The following is a 26,013-nucleotide window of genomic DNA, read 5'->3' on the forward strand; positions in this document are numbered from 1 at the left end:
CATGGATTAAAGTGCGCATGGGGACTGTTGTATTCTATCCCGATGCAATTTCTGTGTTTCATCAGCACTCTAATAGTCCACAGATTACAGAATGCCTCCAGATGTTCATTGGAAACTACTACTGGTCTTTCAGGGAACGATCAAAGCGTAGACTATTTGAGACATTACTTTTATTGAGGAATGTGCGCCTGGTGACTGTTGTATTCAATCCCGATGCAATTTCTGTGTTTCGTCAACACTCTGATAGTCGACACATTAAAGAATGCCTCCAGATGTGCATCAGAAACTACTACTGGTATTCCAGGGTACGATCAAAGCGTAAACTCTTTGAGACATTACTCCCATGGAGGAAAGTGCGCATGGTGACTGTTGTATTCAATCCCGTTGCAATTTCTGTGTTTCATCAACACTCTGATGCTCAACAGATTACAGAATGCCTCCAGATGTGCATCGGAAACTACTACTGGTGTTCCAGGGAACGATCAAGCGTAGACTGTTTGAGACATAACTCCCATGGAGGAAAGTGCGCATGGTGACTGTTGTATTCAATCCCGATGCAATTTCTGTGTTTCATCAACACTCTGATACTCAACAGATTACAGAATGCCTCCAGATGTTCATCGGAAACTACTACTGGTCTTCCAGGGAACGATCAAATTGTAGACTGTTTGATACATTACTCCCGTGGAGGAAAGTGTGTGGTGAATGTTGTATTCAATGCTGATGCTATTTCTGTGTTTCATCAACACTCTGATAGTCCACAGATTACAGAATGCCACCAAATGTCCATCGGAAATTACTACTGGTCTTGCAGGGAACGATCAAATTGTAGACTGTTTGATACATTACTCCTGTGGAGGAAAGTGTGTGGTGAATGTTGTATTCAATGCCGATGCTATTTCTGTGTTTCATCAACACTCTGATAGTCCACAGATTACAGAATGCCACCAGATGTGCATCGGAAACTACTACTGGTCTTCCAGGGAACGATCAAAGCGTAGAATGTTTGAGATATTACTCCCATGGAGGAAAGTGCGCATGGTGACTGTTGTATTCAATCCCGATGCAATTTCTGAGTTTCATCAACACTCTTATAGTCCATGATTCTATGTGTGCATCGGAAACTACTGATGGTCTTGCAGGGAACGATCATAGCGTAGACTTTTTGAGACATTACTCCCATGGAGGAAAGTGCGCATGGCGACAGTTGTATTCAATCCCGATGTAATTTCTGTGTTTCATCAACACTCAGTTTATCCCCAGATTTCAGAATGCCTCCAGATGTGCATCGGAAACTACTACTGGTCTTCCAGTGAACGATCAAAGCGTAGACTGTTTGAGACATTACTCCCATGGAGGAAAGTGCGCTTGGTGACTGTTGTATTCAATCGCGATGCAATTTCTGTGTTTCATCAACACTCTGATAGTCCACAGATTACAGAATGCCGCCAGATGTGCATCTGAAACTACTATTGGTATTCCAGGGAACGATCAAAGCGTAAACTCTTTGAGACAATACTCCCATGGTGGAAAGTGCGCATGGTGACTGTTGTATTCAATCCCGATGCGATTTCTGTGTCTCATCAACACTCTGATAGTCCACAGATTACAGAAAGCCTCCAGATGTACATCGGAAACTACTACTGGTCTTCCAGGGAACGATCAAAGCGTAGAATGTTTGAGAATTACTCCCATGGAGGAAAGTGCGCTTGGAGACTGTTGTATTCAATCCCGATGCAATTTCTGTGCTTCATCAACACTCTGATAGTCCACAGATTACAGAAAGCCTCCAGATGTGCATCGGAAACTACTACTGGTCTTCCAGGGAACGATCAAAGCGTAGAATGTTTGAGAATTACTCCCATGGAGGAAAGTGCGCTTGGAGACTGTTGTATTCAATCCCGATGCAATTTCTGTGTTTCATCAACACTCTGATAGTCCACAGATTACAGAATATCTCCAGAAGTGCATCGGAAACTATTACTGGTTTTCCAGGGAACGATCAAAGCGTAGAATGTTTGAGAATTACTCCCATGGAGGAAAGTGCGCGTTGTGACTGTTGTATTCAATCCAGATACAATTTCCATGTTTCACCAACACTCTGATAGTCCACAGATTTCAGAATGCCACCAGATGTGCATCGGAAACTACTACTGGTCTTCCAGGGAACGATCAAAACGTAGAATGTTTGAGAATTACTCCCATGGAGGAAAGTGCACATGGTGACTGTTGTATTCAATCCCGATGCAATTTCTGTGTTTCATCTACAGTTTGGTAGTCCACAGATTACAGAATATGTCCTGATGTGCATCGGAAACTATTACTCGTCTTCCAGGGAACGATCAAACCGTAGATTGTTTGAGACATACCTCCCGTGGAGGAAAGTGCGTATGGTGACTGTTGTATTCAATCCCGATGCAATTTCTGTGTTTCATCAACACTCTGATAGTCCACAGATTACAGAAAGCCTCCAGATGTACATCGGAAACTACTACTGGTCTTCCAGGGAACGATCAAAGCGTAGAATGTTTGAGAATTACTCCCATGGAGGAACGTGCGCATGGTGACTGTTGTATTCAATCCCGATGCAATTTCTGTGTTTCATCAACACTCTGATAGTCCACAGATTACAGAAAGCCTCCAGATGTGCATCGGAAACTACTACTGGTCTTGCAGGTACCGATCAAAGCGTAGAATGTTAGAGACATTACTCCCATGGAGGAAAGTGCGCATGGTGAATGTTGTATTCAATCCCGATGCAATTTCTGTGTTTCATCAACACTCTGATAGTCCACAGATTTCAGAATGCCACCAGATGTGCATCGGAAACTGTTACTGGTTTTCCAGGGAATGATCAAAGCGTAGACTGTTTTAGACATTACTCCCATGGATTAAAGTGCGCATGGGGACTGTTGAATTCAATCCCGATGCAATTTCTGTGTTTCATCAGCACTCTAATAGTCCACAGATTACAGAATGCCTCCAGATGTTCATCGGAAACTACTACTGGTCTTTGAGGGAACGATCAAAGCGTAGACTATTTGAGACATTACTTTTATTGAGGAATGTGCATCTGGTGACTGTTGTATTCAATCCCGATGCAATTTCTGTGTTTCGTCAACACTCTGATAGTCGACACATTAAAGAATGCCTCCAGATGTGCATCAGAAACTACTACTGGTATTCCAGGGTACGATCAAAGCGTAAACTCTTTGAGACATTACTCCCATGGAGGAAAGTGCGCATGGTGACTGTTGTATTCAATCCCGTTGCAATTTCTGAGTTTCATCAACACTCTGATACTCAACAGATTACAGAATGCCTCCAGATGTGCATCGGAAACTACTACTGGTCTTCCAGGGAACGATCAAGCGTAGACTGTTAGAGACATAACTCCCATGGAGGAAAGTGCGCATGGTGACTGTTGTATTCAATCCCGATGCAATTTCTGTGTTTCATCAACACCCTGATACTCAACAGATTACAGAATGCCTCCAGATGTTCATCGGAAACTACTACTGGTCTTCCAGGGAACGATAAAATTGTAGACTGTTTGATACATTACTCCCGTGGAGGAAAGTGTGAGTTGTGAATGTTGTATTCAATGCCGATGCTATTTCTGTGTTTCATCAACACTCTGATAGTCCACAGATTACAGAATGCCACCAGATGTCCATCGGAAATTACTACTAGTCTTGCAGGGAACGACCAAAGCGTAAACTCTTTGAGACATTACTCCAATGGAGGAAGGTGCGTGTGATGACTGTTGTATTCAATCCCGATGCATTTTCTGTGTTTCATCAACACTCTGATAGTCCACAGATTACAGAATGCCACCAGATGTGCATCGGAAACTACTACTGGCCTTCCAGGGAACGATCAAAGCGTAGAATGTTTGAGATATTACTCCCATGGAGGAATGTGCGCATGGTGACTGTTGTATTCAATCCCGATGCAATTTCTGAGTTTCATCAACACTCTTATAGTCCACAGATTACAGAATGATTCTAGGTGTGCATCGGAAACTACTACTGGACTTTCAGGGAACGATCATAGCGTAGACTTTTTGAGACATTACTCCCATGGAGGAAAGTGAGCATGGCGACAGTTGTATTCAATCCCGATGTAATTTCTGTGTTTCATCAACACTCAGTTTGTCCCCAGATTTCAGAATGCCTCCAGATGTGCATCGGAAACTACTACTGGTCTTCCAGTGAACGATCAAAGCGTAGACTGTTTGAGACATTACTCCCATGGAGGAAAGTGCGCATGGTGACTGTTGTATTCAATCGCGATGCTATTTCTGTGTTTCATCAACACTCTGATAGTCCACAGATTACAGAATGCCGCCAGATGTGCAACTGAAACTACTATTGGTATGCCAGGGAACGATCAAAGCGTAAACTCTTTGTGACAATACTCCCATGGAGGAAAGTGTGCATGGTGACTGTTGTATTCAATCCCGATGCAATTTCTGTGTTTTATCAACAGTTTGGTAGTCCACAGATTACAGAATATCTCCAGATGTGCATCGGAAACTGTTACTGGTTTTCCAGGGAACGATCAAAGCGTAGACTGTCTGAGACATAACCCCCATGGAGGAAAGTGCGCATGTAGACTGTTGTTTTCAATCCCGATGCAATTTCTGTGTTTCATCAACACTCTGATAGTCCACAGATTACAGAAAGCCTCCAGATGTGCATCGGAAACTACTATTGGTCTTCCAGGGAACGATCAAAGCGTAGACTGTTTTAGACATTACTCCCATGGATTAAAGTGCGCATGGGGACTGTTGTATTCTATCCCGATGCTATTTCTGTGTTTCATCAGCACTCTAATAGTCCACAGATTACAGAATGCCTCCAGATGTTCATCGGAAACTACTACTGGTCTTCCAGGGAACGATCAAATTGTAGACTGTTTGATACATTACTCCCGTGGAGGAAAGTGTGTGGTGAATGTTGTATTCAATGCCGATGCTATTTCTGTGTTTCATCAACACTCTGATAGTCCACAGATTACAGAATGCCACCAGATGTCCATCGGAAATTACTACTGGTCTTGCAGGGAACGATCAAAGCGTAAATTCTTTGAGACATTACTCCAATGGAGGAAGGTGCGCGTGATGACTGTTGTATTCAATCCCGATGCATTTTCTGTGTTTCATCAACACTCTGATAGTCCACAGATTACAGAATGCCACCAGATGTGCATCGGAAACTACTACTGGTCTTCCTGGAAACGATCAAAGCGTAGAATGTTTGAGATATTACTCCCATGGAGGAAAGTGCTTATGGTGACTGTTGTATTCAATCCCAATGCAATTTCTGAGTTTCATCAACACTCTTATAGTCCATGATTCTATGTGTGCATCGGAAACTACTGATGGTCTTGCAGGGAACGATCATAGCGTAGACTTTTTGAGACATTACTCCCATGGAGGAAAGTGCGCATGGCGACAGCTGTATTCAATCCCGATGTAATTTCTGTGTTTCATCAACACTCAGTTTGTCCCCAGATTTCAGAATGCCTCCAGATGTGCATCGGAAACTACTACTGGTCTTCCAGTGAACGATCAAAGCGTAGACTGTTGAGACATTTCTCCCATGGAGGAAAGTGCGCTTGGTGACTGTTGTATTCAATCGCGATGCAATTTCTGTGTTTCATCAACACTCTGATAGTCCACAGATTACAGAATGCCGCCAGATGTGCATCTGACACTACTATTGGTATTCCAGGGAACGATCAAAGCGTAAACTCTTTGAGACAATACTCCCATGGTGGAAAGTGCGCATGGTGACTGTTGTATTCAATCCCGATGCGATTTCTGTGTCTCATCAACACTCTGATAGTCCACAGATTACAGAAAGCCTCCAGATGTACATCGGAAACTACTACTGGTCTTCCAGGGAACGATCAAAGCGTAGAATGTTTGAGAATTACTCCCATGGAGGAAAGTGCGCTTGGAGACTGTTGTATTCAATCCCGATGCAATTTCTGTGCTTCATCAACACTCTGATAGTCCACAGATTACAGAAAGCCTCCAGATGTGCATCGGAAACTACTACTGGTCTTGCAGGTAACGATCAAAGCGTAGTATGTTAGAGACATTACTCCCATGGAGGAAAGTGCGCATGGTGAATGTTGTATTCAATCCCGATGCAATTTCTGTGTTTCATCAACACTCTGATAGTCCACAGATTACAGAATATCTCCAGAAGTGCATCGGAAACTATTACTGGTTTTCCAGGGAACGATCAAAGCGTAGAATGTTTGAGAATTACTCCCATGGAGGAAAGTGCGCGTTGTGACTGTTGTATTCAATCCAGATACAATTTCCATGTTTCATCAACACTCTGATAGTCCACAGATTTCAGAATGCCACCAGATGTGCATCGGAAACTACTACTGGTCTTCCAGGGAACGATCAAAGCGTAGAATGTTTGAGAATTACTCCCATGGAGGAAAGTGCACATGGTGACTGTTGTATTCAATCCCGATGCAATTTCTGTGTTTCATCTACAGTTTGGTAGTCCACAGATTACAGAATATCTCCTGATGTGCATCGGAAACTATTACTCGTCTTCCAGGGAACGATCAAAGCGTAGATTGTTTGAGACATACCTCCCGTGGAGGAAAGTGCGTATGGTGACTGTTGTGTTCAATCCCGATGCAATTTCTGTGTTTCGTCAACACTCTGATAGTCCACACATTAAAGAATGCCTCCAGATGTGCATCAGAAACTACTACTGGTATTCCAGGGAACGATCAAAGCATAAACTCTTTGAGACATTACTCCCATGGAGGAAAGTGCGCATGGTGACTATTGTATTCAATCCCGATGCAATTTCTGTGTTTCATCAACACTCTGATACTCAACAGATTACAGAATAAATCCAGATATGCATCGGAAACTACTACTGGTCTTCCAGGGAACGATCAAGCGTAGACTGTTTGAGACATAACTCCCATGGAGGAAAGTGCGCATGGTGACTGTTGAATTCAATCCCGATGCAATTTCTGTGTTTCATCAACAGTCTGATAGTCCACAGATTACTGAATGCCACCAGATGTGCATCGGAAACAACTACTGGTCTTCCAGGGAACGATCAAGGCGTAAAATGTTTGAGAATTACTCCCATGGAGGGAAGTGCGCATGGTGACTGTTGTATTCAATCCCGATGCAGTTTCTGTGTTTCATCAACACTCTTATAGTCCACAGATTTCAGAATGCCTCTAGATGTGCATCGGAAACTACTAGTGGTCTTCCAGGGAACGATCAAAGCGTAGACTGTTTGAGACATTACTCCCATGGAAGAAAGTGCGCATGGTGACTTTTTATTCAATCCCGATGCAATTTCTGTGTTTCATAAACACTCTGATAGTGCACACATTACAGAATGCCTCTAGATGTGCATCAGAAACTACTACTACTGTATTCCAGGGAACGATGAAAGCGTAAACTCTTTGAGACATCACTCCCATGGAGGAAAGTGCGCATGGTGACTGTTGTATTCAATCCCGATGCAATTTCTGTGTTTCATCAACACTCTGATACTCCACAGATTACAGAATGCCTCCAGATGTGCATCGAAAACTACCACTGGTCTTCCAGGCAACGATCAAAGCGTAGACCGTTTGAGACACAACTCCCATCGAGGAAAGTGCGCATGGTGACTGTTGTGTTCAATCCCGATGCAATTTCCTTGTTTCATCAACACTCTGACAGTCCACAGATTACAGAATGCCTCCAGATGTGCATCGGAAACTACTACTGGTCTTCCAGGGAACGATCAAAGCGTAGACAATTAGAGACATTAATCCCGTGGAGGAAAGTGCGCGTTTTGACTGTTGTATTCAATCCCGATGCAAATTCTGTGTTTCATCATCACTCTGATAGACCACAGATTACAGAATGCCACCAGATGTGCATCGGAATCTACTACTGGTCTTCCAGGAAAGGATCAAAGCGTAGAATGTTTGAGAATTACTCTCATGGAGGAAAGTGCGCATGGTGACTGTTGTATTCAATCCCGATGCAATTCCTGTGTTTTATCAACACTCTTATGGTCCACAGATTACAGAATGCTTCACGATGTGCATAGGAAACTACTACTGGTCTACCAGGGAACGATCAGAGCGTAGATTGTTTGAGACATTACTCCCATGGAGGAAAGTGCGCATGGTGACTGTTGTATTCAATCCCGATGCAATTTCTGTGTTTCATCAACACTCTTATAGTCCACAAATTTTAGAATGCCTCCAGATGTGCATCGGAAACTACTACTGGTCTTCCAGAGAACGATCAAAGCGTAGACTGTTTGAGACATTACTCCCATGGAGGAAAGTGCCCATGGTGAGTGTTGTATTCATTCCCGATGCAATTTCTGTGTTTCATCAACACTCAGTTAGTCCACAGATTTCAGAATGCCTCCAGATGTGCATCGGAAACTACTACTGGTATTCCAGAGAACGATCAAAGCGCAAACTGTTTGAGACATTACTCCCATGTAGGAAATTGCGCATGGTGACTGTTGTATTCAATCCCGATGCAATTTCTGTGTTTCATAAACACTATGATAGACCACACATTACAGAATGCCTCCAGATGTGCATCAGAAACTTCTACTGGTATCCCAGGGAACGATCAAAGCGTAAACTCTTTGAGATATTACTTCCATAGAGGGAAGTGCGCATGGTGACTGTTGTATTCAATCCCGATGCAATTTCTGTGTTTCATCAACACTCAGATAGTAAACAGATTACAGAATGCCTCCGGATGTGCATCGGAAACTGCTACTGGTCTTCCAGGGAACGATCAAAGCGTAGGCTCTTTGAGGAATTACTCCCATGGAGGTAAGTGGCCATGGTGACTGTTGTATTCAATCCCGATGCAATTTCTGTGTTTCATCAACACTCTGATACTCCACAGATTACAGAATGCCTCCGGATGTGCATCGGAAACTGCTACTGGTCTTCCAGGGAACGATCAAAGCGTAGGCTCTTTGAGAAATTACTCCCATGGACGAAGGTACGCATCGTGACTGTTGTAATCAATCCCGATTAAATTTCTCTGTTTCATCAACACTCTGACACTCCACAGATTACAGAATGCTTCCAGATGTGCATCGGAAACAACTTCTGGTCTTCTAAGGAACGATCTAAGCGTAAACTGTTATAGACATTACTCCCATGGAGTAAAGTGCGCATGGTGACTGTTGTATTCAATCCCGATGCCATTTCTGTGTTTCATCAACACTTTGAAGGTCCACAGATTACAGAATGTCTCTAGATGTGCTTCGGAAACTACTTCTGGTCTTCCAGGGAGCGATCAAAGTGTAGACTGTTTGAGACATTACTCCCATGGAGGAAAGTGCGCATGGTGACTGTTGTATTCAATCCCGATGCAATTTCTGTGTTTCATCAACACTGTGGTTGTCCACAGGTTACAGAATGCCTCAAGATGTGTATCGGAAACTACTACTGGCCTTCCAGGCAACGATCAAAGCGTAGACTGTTTGAGACATTACTCCCATGGAGGAAAGTGCGCACGGTGCCTGTTGTATTCAATCCCGATGCAATTTCTGTGTTTCATCAACAGTCTGGCAGTCCACAGATTACAGAATGCCTCCAGATGTGCATCGGAAACTACTACTGGACTTCCAGGGAACGATCAAAGCGTAGACTGTTTGAGACATTACTCTTATGGAGAAAAGTGCGCATGGTGACTGTTGTATTCAATCCCCATGCAATTTTTGTGTTTCACCAACACTCCGATAGTCCACAGATTATAGAATTCCTCCAGATGTGCATCGGAAACTACTATTGGTCTTCCAGGGAACGATCAAATCGTAGACTCTTTGAGACGTACCTCCCGTGGAGGAAAGTGCGCATGGTGACTGTTGTATTCAATCCCGATGCAATTCCTGTGTTTTATCAACACTCTTATGGTCCACAGATTACAGAATGCTTCACGATGTTCATAGGAAACTACTACTGGTCTTCCAGGGAACGATCAAACCGTAGACTGCTAGAGACATTACTCCCATGGAGGAAAGTGCGCATTGTGACTGTTGTATTCTATCCCGATGCAATTTCTGTGTTTCATCAACAGTCTGGCAGTCCACAGATTACAGAATGCCTCCAGATGTGCATCAGAAACTACTACTGGTATTCCAGGGAACGATCAAAGAGTAAACTCTTTGAGACACTACCCCCATGGAGAAAAGTGCACATGGTGACTGTTGTATTCAATCTAGATGCAATTTCTGTGTTTCATCAACACTCTGATACTCCACAGATTACAGAATGCCTCCAGAGGTGCATCGGAAACTACTACTGGTCTTCCTGGGAACGATCAAAGCGTAGACTGTTTGAGGCAATACTCCCATGGAGGTAAGTTCACATGGTGATTGTTGTATTAAATCCAGATGCAATTTCTGTGTTTCATCAACACTCTGATACTCCACAGATTACAGAATGAATCCAGATGTGCATCGGAAACTACTACTGGTATTCCAGGGAACGAACAAAGAGAAAACTCTTTGAGACATTACTCTTATCTAGGAAAGTGCGCATGGTGACTGTTGTATTCAATCCCGATGCAATTTTACTGTTTCATCAAGACTCTGATACTCCACAGATTACACAATGCCTCCAGATGTGCATCGGAAACTACTATTTGTCTTCCAGGGAACGATTAAAGCGTAGACTGTTAGAGACATTACTCCTATGGAGGAAAGTGCGCATGGTGACTGTTGTATTCAATCCCGTTGCAATTTCTGTGTTTCATCAACACTCTGATACTCAACAGATTACAGAATGAATCCAGATGTGCATCGGAAACTACTACTGGTCTTCCAGGGAACGATCAAGCGTAGACTGTTTGAGACATAACTCCCATGGAGGAAAGTGCGCATGGTGACTGTTGTATTCAATCCCGATGCAATTTCTGTGTTTCATCAACAGTCTGATAGTCCACAGATTACAGAATGCCTCCAGATGTGCATCAGAAACTTCTACTGGTATTCCAGGGAACGATCAAAGCGTAAACTCTTTGAGACATTACTCCCATAGAGGGTAGTGCGCATGGTGACTGTTGTGTTCAATCCCGATGCAATTTCTGTGTTTCATCAAAACTATGATAGTCCACAGATTACAGAATGCCTCCAGATGTGCATCGGAAACTACTACTGGTCTTCCAGGGAACGATCAAAGCGCAGACAATTAGAGACATTTCCCCCGTGGAGGAAAGTGCGCGTTTTGACTGTTGTATTCAATCCCGATGCAAATTCTGTGTTTCATCATCACTCTGATAGACCACAGATTACAGAATGCCACCAGATGTGCATCGGAATCTACTACTGGTCTTCCAGGGAAGGATCAAAGCGTAGAATGTTTGAGAATTACTCTCATGGAGGAAAGTGCGCATGGAGACTGTTGTATTCAGACCCGATGCAATTCCTGTGTTTTATCAACACTCTTATGGTCCACAGATTACAGAATGCTTCACGATGTGCATCGGAAACTACTACTGGTCTTCCAGGGAACGATCAGAGCGTAGATTGTTTGAGACATTACTCCCATGGAGGAAAGTGCGCATGGTGACTGTTGTATTCAATCCCGATGCAATTTCTGTGTTCCATCAACACTCTTATAGTCCACAGATTTCAGAATGCCTCGAGATGTGCATCGGAAACTACTACTGGTCTTCCAGAGAACGATCAAAGCGTAGACTGTTTGAGACATTACTCCCATGGAGGAAAGTGCCCATGGTGACTGTTGTATTCAATCCCGATGCAATTTCATTTTCATCAACACTCAGTTAGTCCACAGATTTCAGAATGCCTCCAGATGTGCATCGGACACTACTACTGGTATTCCAGAGAACGATCAAAGCGTAAACTGTTTGAGACATTACTCCCATGGAGGAAATTGCGCATGGTGACGGTTGTATTCAATCCCGATGCCATTTCTGTGTTTCATCAACACTATGATAGACCACACATTACAGAATGCCTCCAGATGTGCATCAGAAACTTCTACTGGTATTCCAGGGAACGATCAAAGCGTAAACTCTTTGAGACATTACTCCCATAGAGGGAAGTGCACATGGTGACTGTTGTATTCAATCCCGATGCAATTTCTGTGTTTCATCAACACTCAGATAGTAAACAGATTACAGAATGCCTCCGGATGTGCATCGGAAACTGCTACTGGTCTTCCAGGGAACGATCAAAGCGTAGGCACTTTGAGAAATTACTCCCATAGAGGGAAGTGCGCATGGTGACTGTTGTATTCAATCCCGATGCAATTTCTGTGTTTCATCAACACTCAGATAGTAAACAGATTACAGAATGCCTCCGGATGTGCATCGGAAACTGCTACTGGTCTTCCAGGGAACGATCAAAGCGTAGGCACTTTGAGAAATTACTCCCATGGAGGAAAGTGGGCATGGTGACTGTTGTATTCAATCCCGATGCAATTTCTGTGTTTAATCAACACTCTGATACTCCACAGATTACAGAATGCCTCCGGATGTGCATCGGAAACTGCTACTGGTCTTCCAGGGAACGATCAAAGCGTAGGCTCTTTGAGAAATTACTCCCATGGAGGAAGGTGCGCATCGTGACTGTTGTAATCAATCCCGACGAAATTTCTGTGTTTCATCAACACTCTGACACTCCACAGATTACAGAGTGCTTCCAGATGTGCATCGGAAACAACTTCTGATCTTCTAAGGAACGATCTAAGCGTAAACTGTTAGAGACATTACTCCCATGGAGTAAAGTGCGCATGGTGACTGTTGTATTCAATCCCGATGCCATTTCTGTGTTTCATCAACACTTTGAAGGTCCACAGATTACAGAATGTCTCCAGATGTGCATCGGAAACTACTTCTGGTCTTCCAGGGAGCGATCAAAGCGTAGACTGTTTGAGACATTACTCCCATGGAGGAAAGTGCGCATGGTGACTGTTGTATTCAATCCCGATGCAATTTCTGTGTTTCATCAACACTCTGGTAGTCCACAGGTTACAGAATGCCTCAAGATGTGTACGGAAACTACTACTGGTCTTCCAGGGAACGATCAAAGTGTAGACTGTTTGAGACATTACTCTTATGGAGAAAAGTGCGCATGGTGACTGTTGTATTCAATCCCCATGCAATTTTTGTGTTTCACCAACACTCCGATAGTCCACAGATTATAGAATTCCTCCAGATGTGCATCGGAAACTACTATTGGTCTTCCAGGGAACGATCAAACCGTAGACTGTTAGAGACGTTACTCCCATGGAGGAAAGTGCGCATGGTGACTGTTGTATTCTATCCCGATGCAATTTCCATGTTTCAACTACACACTGATAGTCCACTGATTACGGAATGCCTGCAGATGTGCATCGGAAACTACTACTGGTCTGCCAGGGAACGATCATAGCGTAGACTGTTTGAGTCATTACTAAAATGGACGAAAGTGCGAATAGTGACTGTTGTATTCCATCCCCATGCAATTTCAGTGTTTCATCAACACACTGATAGTCCACAGTTTACAGAATGCCTCCAGATGTGCATCGGAAACTACTTCTGGTCTTCCAGGGAACGAACAAAGCGTAGGCTGTTTGAGACACTACTCTCATGAAGCAAAGTGCGCATGATAATTGTTGTATTCAATCCCGATGTAATTTCTGTGTTTCATCAACACTCTGATAGTTCAGAGATTACAGAATGCCTCCAGATGTGCATCAGAAACTACTACTGGTATTCCAGGGAACAATCAAAGAGTAAACTCTTTGAGACATTACCCCCATGGAGAAAAGTGCGCATGGTGACTGTTGTATTCAATCTAGATGCAATTTCTGTGTTTCATCAACACTCTGATACTCCACAGATTACAGAATGCCTCCAGATGTGCATCGGAAACTACTACTGGTCTTCCTGGGAAAGATCAAAGCGTAGACTGTTTGAGGCAATACTCCCATGGAGCTAAGTGCACATGGTGATTGTTGTATTAAATCCAGATGCAATTTCTGTGTTTCATCAACACTCTGATACTCCACAGATTACAGAATGAATCCAGATGTGCATCGGAAACCACTACTGGTATTCCAGGGAACGAACAAAGAGTAAACTCTTTGAGACATTACTCTTATCTAGGAAAGTGCGCATGGTGACTGTTGTATTCAATCCCGATGCAATTTTACTGTTTCATCAAGACTCTGATACTCCACAGATTACAGAATGCCTCCAGATGTGCATCGGAAACTACTATTTGTCTTCCAGGGAACGATCAAACCGTAGACTGTTAGAGACATTACTCCTATGGAGGAAAGTGCGCATGGTGACTGTTGTATTCAATCCCGTTGCAATTTCTGTGTTTCATCAACACTCTGATACTCCACAGATTACAGCATGCCTCCGGATGTGCATCGGAAACTGCTACTGGTCTTGCAGGGAACGATCAAAGCGTAGGCTCTTTGAGAAATTACTCCCATGGAGGAAGGTGCGCATCGTGACTGTTGTAATCAATCCCGATGAAATTTCTGTGTTTCATCAACACTCTGACACTCCACAGATTACAGAATGCTTCCAGATGTGCATCGGAAACAACTTCTGGTCTTCTAAGGAACGATCTAAGCGTAAAATGTTAGAGACATTACTCCCATGGAGTAAAGTGCGCATGGTGACTGTTGTATTCAATCCCGATGCCATATCTGTGTTACATCAACACTTTGAAGGTCCACAGATTACAGAATGTCTCCAGATGTGCATCGGAAACTACTTCTGGTCTTCCAGGGAGCGATCAAAGCGTAGACTGTTTGAGACATTACTCCCATGGAGGAAAGTGCGCATGGTGACTGTTGTATTCAATCCCGATGCAATTTCTGTGTTTCATCAACACTCTGGTAGTCCACAGGTTACAGAATGCCTCAAGATGTGTATCGGAAACTACTACTGGTCTTCCAGGGAACGATCAAAGCGTAGACTGTTTGAGACATTACTCCCATGGAGGAAAGTGCGCACGGTGCCTGTTGTATTCAATCCCGATGCAATTTCTGTGTTTCATCAACAGTGTGGAAGTCCACAGATTACAGAATGCCTCCAGATGTGCATCGGAAACTACTACTGGACTTCCAGGGAACGATCAAATTGTAGACTGTTTGAGACATTACTCTTATGGAGAAAAGTGCGCAAGGTGACTGTTGTATTCAATCCCCATGCAATTTTTGTGTTTCACCAACACTCCGATAGTCCACAGATTATAGAATTCCTCCAGATGTGCATCGGAAACTACTATTGGTCTTCCAGGTAACGATCAAACCGTAGACTGTTAGAGACGTTACTCCCATGGAGGAAAGTGCGCATGGTGACTGTTGTATTCTATCCCGATGGAATTTCTATGTTTCAACTACACACTGATAGTCCACAGATTACGGAATGCCTGCAGATGTGCATCGGAAACTACTACTGGTCTGCCAGGGAACGATCATAGCGTAGACTGTTTGAGTCATTACTAACATGGACGAAAATGCGAATAGTGACTGTTGTATTCCATCCCCATGCAATTTCAGTGTTTCATCAACACACTGATAGTCCACAGATTACAGAATGCCTCCAGATATGCATCGGAAACTACTTCTGGTCTACCAGGGAACGATCAAAGCGTAGGCTGTTTGAGACACTACTCTCATGGAGCAAAGTGCGCATGGTGATTGTTGTATTCAATCCCGATGTAATTTCTGTGTTTCATCAAAAATCTGATAGTTCAGAGATTAAAGAATGCCTCCAGATGTGCATTAGAAACTACTACTGGTATTCCAGGGAACGATCAAAGAGTAAACTCTTTGAGACATTAACCCCATGGAGAAAAGTGCGCATGGTGACTGTTGTATTCAATCTAGATGCAATTTCTGTGTTTCATCAACACTCTGATACTCCACAGATTACAGAATGCCTCCAGATGTGCATCGGAAACTACTACTGGTCTTCCTGGGAACGATCAATGCGTAGACTGTTTGAGGCAATACTCCCATGGAGCTAAGTGCACATGGTGATTGTTGTATTAAATCCAGATGCAATTTCTGTGTTTCATCAACACTCTGATACTCCACAGATTACAGAATGAATCCAGATGTGCATCGGAAACTACTACTGGTATTCCAGGGAACGAACAAAGAGTAAACTCTTTGAGACATTACTCTTATCTAGGAAAGTGCGCATGGTGACTGTTGTATTCAATCCCGATGCAATTTTACTGTTTCATCAAGACTCTGATACTCCACAGATTACAGAATGCCTCCAGATGTGCATCGGAAACTACTATTTGTCTTCCAGGGAACGATCAAACCGTAGACTGTTAGAGACATTACTCCTATGGAGGAAAGTGCGCATGGTGACTGTTGTATTCAATCCCGTTGCAATTTCTGTGTTTCATCAACACTCTGATACTCAACAGATTACAGAAAAAATCCAGATGTGCATCGGAAACTACTACTGGTCTTCCAGAGAACGATCAAGCGTAGACTGTTTGAGACATAACTCCCATGGAGGAAAGTGCGCATGGTGACTGTTGTATTCAATCCCGATGCAATTTCTGTGTTTCATCAACAGTCTGATAGTCCACAGATTACAGAATGCCACCAGATGTGCATCGGAAACTACTACTGGTCTTCCAGGGAACGATCAAAGCGTAAACAATTAGAGACATTACTCCTGTGGAGAAAAGTGCGCGTTTTGACTGTTGTATTCAATCCCGATGCAAATTCTGTGTTTCATCATCACTCTGATAGACCACAGATTACAGAATGCCACCAGATGTGCATCGGAAACTACTACTGGTATTCCAGAGAACGATCAAAGCGTAAACTGTTTGAGACATTACTCCCATGGAGGAAATTGCGCATGGTGACTGTTGTATTCAATCCCGATGCAATTTCTGTGTTTCATCAACACTATGATAGACCACACATTACAGAATGCCTCCAGATGTGCATCAGAAACTTCTACTGGTATTCCAGGGAACGATCAAAGCGTAAAATCTTTGAGACATTACTCCCATAGAGGGAAGTGCGCATGGTGACTGTTGTATTCAATCGCGATGCAATTTCTGTGTTTCATCAACACTCAGATAGTAAACAGATTACAGAGTGCCTCTGGATGTGCATCGGAAACTGCTACTGGTCTTCCAGGGAACGATCAAGGCGTAGGCTCTTTGAGAAATTACTCCCATGGAGGAAGGTGCGCATCGTGACTGTTGTAATCAATCCCGATGAAATTTCTGTGTTTCATCAACACTCTGACACTCCACAGTTTACAGAATGCATCCAGATGTGCATCGGAAACAACTTCTGGTCTTCTAAGGAGCGATCAGAGCGTAGACTGTTTGAGACATTACTCCCATGAAGGAAAGTGCGCATGGTGACTGTTGTATTCAATCCCGATGCAATTTCTGTGTTTCATCAACACTCTGGTAGTCCACAGGTTGCAGAATTCCTCCAGATGTGTATCGGAAACTACTACTGGTCTTCCAGGGAACGATCAAAGCGTAGACTCTTTGAGACATTACTCCCATGGAGGAAAGTGCGCACAGTGCCTGTTGTATTCAATCCCGATGCAATTTCTGTGTTTCATCAACAGTCTGGAAGTCCACAGATTACAGAATGCTTCCAGATGTGCATCGGAAACAACTACTGGACTTCCAGGGAACGATCAAAGCGTAGACTGATTGAGAAGTTACTCTTATGGAGAAAAGTGCGCATGGTGACTGTTGTATTCAATCCCCATGCTATTTTTGTGTTTCACCAACACTCCGATAGTCCACAGATTATAGAATTCCTCCAGATGTGCATCGGAAACTACTTGTGGTCTTCCAGGGAACGATCAAAGCGTAGGCTGTTTGAGACATTACTCCCATGAAGGAAAGTGCGCATGGTGACTGTTGTATTCAATCCCGATGCAATTTCTGTGTTTCATCAACACTCTGGTAGTCCACAGGTTGCAGAATTCCTCCAGATGTGCATCGGAAACTGCTAATGGTCTTCCAGGGAACGATCAAACCGTAGACTGTTAGAGACATTACTCCCATGGAGGAAAGTGCGCATGGAGACTGTTGTATTCTATCCCGATGCAATTTCTATGTTTCATCAACACACTGATAGTCCACAGATTACGGAATGCCTGCAGATGTGCATCGGAAACTACTACTGGTCTGCCAGGGAACGATCAAAGCGTAGACTGTTTGAGACATTTCTAACATGGAGGAAAGTGCGAATAGTGACTGTTGTATTCCATCCCCATGCAATTTCAGTGTTTCATCAACACACTGATAGTCCACAGATTACAGAATGTCTCCAGTTGTGCGTCGGAAACTACTTGTGGTCTTCCAGGGAACGATCAAAGCGTAGGCTGTTTGAGACACTACTCTCATGGAGCAAACGGCGCATGGTGATTGTTGTATTCAATCCCGATGTAATTTCTGTGTTTCATCAACACTCTGATAGTTCAGAGATTACATAATGCCACCAGATGTGCATCGGAAACTTACACTGGTCTTCCAGGTAACGATCAAAGCGTAGTTTGTTTGAGACATTACTTACATGGAGGTAAGTGCGCATGGTTACTGTTGTATTAAATCCCGATGCAATTTCTGTGTTTCATCAACACTCTTATAGTCCACAGATAACAGAATGCTTCTAGATGTGCATCGGAAACTACTACTGGTCTTCCAGTGAACGATCAATGCGTAGACTGATTGAGACATTACTCCCATGGAGGAAAGTGCGCATGGTGACTGTTGTATTCAATCCCGAGGCAATTTCTGTGTTTCATCAACACTTTGAAGGTCCACAGATTACAGAATGCCTCCAGATGTGCATCGGAAACTACTACTGGTCTTCCAGGGATCGATCAAAGCGTAGACTGTTTGAGACGTTATTCCCGTGGAGGAAAGTGCACGTTGTGACTGTTGTATTCAATCCCGATGCAATTCCTGTGTTTCATCAACACTCTGATAGTCCACAGATTACAGAATGCCTCCAGATGTGCATCGGAAACTACTACTTCTCTTCCAGGGAACGATCTAAACGTAGACTTTTAGAGGAATTACTCCCATGGAGGAAATTGCGCATGGTGACTGTTGTATTTAATCACGATGCAATTTCTTTGTTTCACCAACACTCTGATAATCCACAGAATACAGAATGCCTCCAGATGCGCATCGGAAACTAACACTGGTCTTCCAGGGAACGATCAAAGAGTAGACTGTTTGAGACATTACTAACATGGAGGAAAGTGGAGATGGTGACTGTTGTATTTAATCCCGATGCAATTACCTTGTTACATCAACGCTTTGAAGGTCCACAGATTACAGAATGATTCCAGATGTGCATCGGAAACTGCTACTGGTCTTCCAGGAACGATCAAAGCGTAGACTGTTTGAGACATTGCTCCCATGGAGGAAAGTGTGCATGGTGTCTGTTGTATTCAATCCCGAGGCAATTTCTGTGTTTCATCAACACTTTGAAGGTCCACCGATTACAGTATGCCTCCAGATGTGCATCGGAAACTACTACTGGTCTTCCAGGGATCGATCAAAGCGTAGACTGTTTGAGACATTACTCCCGTGGAGGAAAGTGCGCGTTGTGACTGTTGTATTCAATCCCGATGCAATTTCTGTGTTTCATCAACATTCAGATAGTAAACAGATTACAGAATGCCTCCAGATGTGCATCGGAAACTACTACTGGTCTTCCAGGGAACGATCAAAGCGTAGACTGTTTGAGACATTACTCCCATTTAGGAAAGTGCGCATGGTGACTGTTGTATGCAATCCCGATGCAATTTCTGTGTTTCATCAACACTCTGATACTCCACATATTACAGAATGCCTCTTGATGTGCATCGGAAACTACTACTGGTCTTCCAGGGAACGATCAAAGCGTAGACAGTTTGAGACTTTACTCCCATGGAGGAAAGTGCGCATGGTGACTGTTGTATTCAATCCCGATGCAATTTCTGTGTTTCATCAACACTCTGATACTCCACAGATTACAGAATGCCTCCAGATGTGCATCGGAGAGAACTACTGGTCTTCCTGGGAACGATCAAAGCGTAGACTGTTTGAGACATTACTCGCATGGAGGAAAGTGCGCATGGTGACTTTTTATTCAATCCCGATGCAATTTCTGTGTTTCATCAACACTCTGATAGTCCACACATTACAGAATGCCTCTAAATGTGCATCAGAAACTACTACTACTGTATTCCAGGGAACGATGAAAGCGTAAACTCTTTGAGACATCACTCCCATGGAGGAAACTGCGCATGGTGACTGTTGTATTCAATCCCGATGCAATTTCTGTGTTTCATCAACACTCTGATACTCCACAGATTACAGAATGCTTCCAGATGTGCATCGGAAACTACCACTGGTCTTCCAGGGAACGATCAAAGCGTAGACCGTTTCAGACACAACTCCCATCGAGGAAAGTGCGCATGGTGACTGTTGTGTTCAATCCCGATGCAATTTCCTTGTTTCATCAACACTCTGATAGTCCACAAATTACAGAATGCCTCCAGATGTGCATCGGGAACTACTACTGGTCTTCCAGGGAACGATCAAAGCGTAAACAATTAGAGACATTACTCCTGTGGAGGAAAGTGCGCGTTTTGACTGTTGTATTCAATCCCGATGCAAATTCTGTGTTTCATCATCACTCTGATAGACCACAGATTACAGAATGCCACCAGATGTGCATCGGAAACTACTACTGGTATTCCAGAGAACGATCAAAGCGTAAACTGTTTGAGACATTACTCCCATGGAGGAAATTGCGCATGGTGACTGTTGTATTCAATCCCGATGCAATTTCTGTGTTTCATCAACACTATGATAGACCACACATTACAGAATGCCTCCAGATGTGCATCAGAAACTTCTACTGGTATTCCAGGGAACGATCAAAGCGTAAACTCTTTGAGACATTACTCCCATAGAGGGAAGTGCGCATGGTGACTGTTGTATTCAATCGCGATGCAATTTCTGTGTTTCATCAACACTCAGATAGTAAACAGATTACAGAGTGCCTCTGGATGTGCATCGGAAACTGCTACTGGTCTTCCAGGGAACGATCAAGGCGTAGGCTCTTTGAGAAATTACTCCCATGGAGGAAGGTGCGCATCGTGACTGTTGTAATCAATCCCGATGATATATCTGTGTTTCATCAACACTCTGACACTCCACAGTTTACAGAATGCTTCCAGATGTGCATCGGAAACAACTTCTGGTCTTCTAAGGAGCGATCAAAGCGTAGACTGTTTGAGACATTACTCCCATGAAGGAAAGTGCGCATGGTGACTGTTGTATTCAATCCCGATGCAATTTCTGTGTTTCATCAACACTCTGGTAGTCCACAGGTTGCAGAATTCCTCCAGATGTGTATCGGAAACTACTACTGGTCTTCCAGGGAACGATCAAAGCGTAGACTCTTTGAGACATTACTCCCATGGAGGAAAGTGCGCACGGTGCCTGTTGTATTCAATCCCGATGCAATTTCTGTGTTTCATCAACAGTCTGGAAGTCCACAGATTACAGAATGCTTCCAGATGTGCATCGGAAACAACTACTGGACTTCCAGGGAACGATCAAAGCGTAGACTGTTTGAGAAGTTACTCTTATGGAGAAAAGTGCGCATGGTGACTGTTGTATTCAATCCCCATGCTATTTTTGTGTTTCACCAACACTCCGATAGTCCACAGATTATAGAATTCCTCCAGATGTGCATCGGAAACTGCTAATGGTCTTCCAGGGAACGATCAAACCGTAGACTGTTAGAGACATTACTCCCATGGAGGAAAGTGCGCATGGTGACTGTTGTATTCTATCCCGATGCAATTTCTATGTTTCATCAACACACTGATAGTCCACAGATTACGGAATGCCTGCAGATGTGCATCGGAAACTACTACTGGTCTGCCAGGGAACGATCAAAGCGTAGGCTGTTTGAGACATTTCTAACATGGAGGAAAGTGCGAATAGTGACTGTTGTATTCCATCCCCATGCAATTTCAGTGTTTCATCAACACACTGATAGTCCACAGAATACAGAATGCCTCCAGATGTGCGTCGGAAACTACTTGTGGTCTTCCAGGGAACGATCAAAGCGTAGGCTGTTTGAGACACTACTCTCATGGAGCAAAGGGCGCATGGTGATTGTTGTATTCAATCCCGATGTAATTTCTGTGTTTCATCAACACTCTGATAGTTCAGAGATTACATAATGCCACCAGATGTGCATCGGAAACTTACACTGGTCTTCCAGGTAACGATCAAAGCGTAGTTTGTTTGAGACATAACTAACATGGAGGTAAGTGCGCATGGTTACTGTTGTATTAAATCCCGATGCAATTTCTGTGTTTCATCAACACTCTTATAGTCCACAGATAACAGAATGCTTCTAGATGTGCATCGGAAACTACTACTGGTCTTCCAGGGAACGATCAATGCGTAGACTGATTGAGACATTACTCCCATGGAGGAAAGTGCGCATGGTGACTGTTGTATTCAATCCCGAGGCAATTTCTGTGTTTCATCAACACTTTGAAGGTCCACAGATTACAGAATGCCTCCAGATGTGCATCGGAAACTACTACTGGTCTTCCAGGGATCGATCAAAGCGTAGACTGTTTGAGACGTTATTCCCGTGGAGGAAAGTGCACGTTGTGACTGTTGTATTCAATCCCGATGCAATTCATGTGTTTCATCAACACTCTGATAGTCCACAGATTACAGAATGCCTCCAGATGTGCATCGGAAACTACTACTTCTCTTCCAGGGAACGATCTAAACGTAGACTTTTAGAGGATTTACTCCCATGGAGGAAATTGCGCATGGTGACTGTTGTATTTAATCACGATGCAATTTCTTTGTTTCACCAACACTCTGATAATCCACAGAATACAGAATGCCTCCAGATGCGCATCGGAAACTAACACTGGTCTTCCAGGGAACGATCAAAGAGTAGACTGTTTGAGACATTACTAACATGGAGGAAAGTGGAGATGGTGACTGTTGTATTTAATCCCGATGCAATTTCCTTGTTACATCAACGCTTTGAAGGTCCACAGATTACAGAATGATTCCAGATGTGCATCGGAAACTGCTACTGGTCTTCCAGGGAACGATCAAAGCGTAGACTGTTTGAGACATTGCTCCTATGGAGGAAAGTGTGCATGGTGTTTGTTGTATTCAATCCCGAGGCAATTTCTGTGTTTCATCAACACTTTGAAGGTCCACCGATTACAGTATGCCTCCAGATGTGCATCGGAAACTACTACTGGTCTTCCAGGGATCGATCAAAGCGTAGACTGTTTGAGACATTACTCCCGTGGAGGAAAGTGCGCGTTGTGACTGTTGTATTCAATCCCGATGCAATTTCTGTGTTTCATCAACACTCAGATAGTAAACAGATTACAGAATGCCTCCAGATGTGCATCGGAAACTACTACTGGTCTTCCAGGGAACGATCAAAGCGTAGACTGTTTGAGACATTACTCCCATTTAGGAAAGTGCGCATGGTGACTGTTGTATGCAATCCCGATGCAATTTCTGTGTTTCATCAACACTCTGATACTCCACATATTACAGAATGCCTCTTGATGTGCATCGGAAACTACTACTGGTCTTCCAGGGAACGATCAAAGCGTAGACAGTTTGAGACTTTACTCCCATGGAGGAAAGTGCGCATGGTGACTGTTGTATTCAATCCCGATGCAATTTCTGTGTTTCATCAACACTCTGATACTCCACAGATTACAGAATGCCTCCAGATGTGCATCGGAGAGAACTACTGGTCTTCCTGGGAACGAACAAAGCATAGACTGTTTGAGACACTACTCCCATGTAGGAAATTGCGCACGGTGACTGTTGTATTCAATCCCGATGCAATTTCTGTGTTTCATCAACAGTCTGGTAGTCCACAGATTACAGAATGCCTTCAGATGTGCGTCGGAAACTAATATTGGTCTTCCAGGGAACAATCAAAGCGTAGACTTTTAGAGACATTACGCCCATGGAGTAAAGTGCGCATGGTGACTGTTGTATTCAATCCCGATGCAATTTCTGTGTTTCATCAACACTCTGATAGTCCACAGATTACAGAATGTCTGAATATGTGCATCGGAAACTACTTCTGGTCTTCCAGAGAACTATCAAATGATAGACTCTTTGAGACATTACTCCCATGGTGAAAACTGCGCATGGTGACTGTTGTATTCAATCCCGATGCAATTACTGTGTTTCATCAACTCCCCGATAGTCCACAGGTTACAGAATGCCTCCAGATGTGCATCGGAAACTACTACTGGTCTTCCAGGGAACGGTCAAAGTGTAGACTGTTTGAGACATTACTCCCATGGAGGAAAGGGCGCACGGTGACTGTTGTATTCAATCCCGATGTAATTTCTGTGTTTCATCAACAGTCTGGTAGTCCACAGATTACAGAATGCCTCCAGATGTGCGTCGGAAACTACTAATGGTCTTCCAGGGAACGATCAAAGCGTATACTGTTAGTGACATTACTCCCATGGAGGAAAGTGCGCATGGTGACTGTTGTATTCAATCCCGATGCAATTTCTCTGTTTCATCAACACTCTGATAGTCCGCAGATTACGGAATGCCTACAAATGTGCATCGGAAACTAACACTCGACTTCCAGGGAACGATGAAAGCGTAGACTGTTTGAGACATTACTCCCATGGAGGAAAATTGCGCATGGCGATTTTTGTATTCAATCCCGATGCAATTTCTGTGTTTCATCAACACTTTGAAGGTCCACAGATTACAGAATGCCTCCAGATGTGCATCGGAAACTACAACTGGTCTTTCAGGGAACGATCAAAGCGTAGACTCTTTGAGACAGTACTCCCATGGAGGAAAGTGCCCACGGTGACTGTTGTAATAAATCCCAATGCAATTTCTGTGTTACATCAACAATCTGATAGTCCACAGATTACAGAGTGCCACCAGATGTGCATCGGAAACTACTACTAGTCTTCCAGGGAACGATCAATGCTTAGACTGTCTGAGACATTACTCCCATGGAGGAAAGTGCGCACGGTGACTGTTGTATTCAATCCCGATGCAATTTCTGTGTTTCATCAACAGTCTGGGAGTCCACAGATTACAGAATGCCTGCAGATGTGCATCGGAAACTACTACTGGACTTCCAGGGAACGATCAAAGCATAGACTGTTTGAGTCATTACTCTTATGAAGAAAAGTGCGCATGGTGACTGTTGTACTCAATCCCGATGCAATTTCTGTGTTTCATCAGCACTTTGAATGTCCACAGATTACAGAATGCCTCCAGATGTGCATCGGAAACTACTAATGGTCTTCCAGGGAACGATCAAAGCGTAGACTGTTAGTGACATTACTCCCATGGAGGAAAGTGCGCTTGGTGACTGTTGTATTCAATCCCGATGCAATTTCTGTGTTTCATCAACACTTTGAAGGTCCACAGATTACAGAATGCCTCCAGATGTGCATCGAAAACTACAACTGGTCTTTCAGGGAACGATCAAAGCGTAGACTCTTTGAGACATTACTTCCATGGAGGAGCGTGCTCACGGTGACTGTTGTATTAAATCCCAATGCAATTTCTGTGTTACATCAACAATCTGATAGTCCACAGATTACAGAGTGCCACCAGATGTGCATCGGAAACTACCACTGGTCTTCCAGGGAACGATCAAAGCGTAGAATGTTTGAGAATTACTCCCTTGGAGGAAAGTGCGCATGGTGACTGTTGTATTCAATCCCGAGGCAATTTCTGTGTTTCATCAAAACTTTGAAGGTCCACAGATTACAGAATGCCTCCAGATGTGCGTCGGAAACTACTATTGGTCTTCCAGGGAACGATCAAAGCGTAGACTTTTAGATACATTACTCCCATGGAGTAAAGTGCGCATGGTGACTGTTGTATTCAATCCCGATGCAATTTCTGTGTTTCATCAACACTT

Source organism: Schistocerca gregaria, chromosome 8 (assembly GCF_023897955.1).
Source record: "Schistocerca gregaria isolate iqSchGreg1 chromosome 8, iqSchGreg1.2, whole genome shotgun sequence".
Lineage (NCBI taxonomy): Eukaryota > Metazoa > Arthropoda > Insecta > Orthoptera > Acrididae > Schistocerca > Schistocerca gregaria.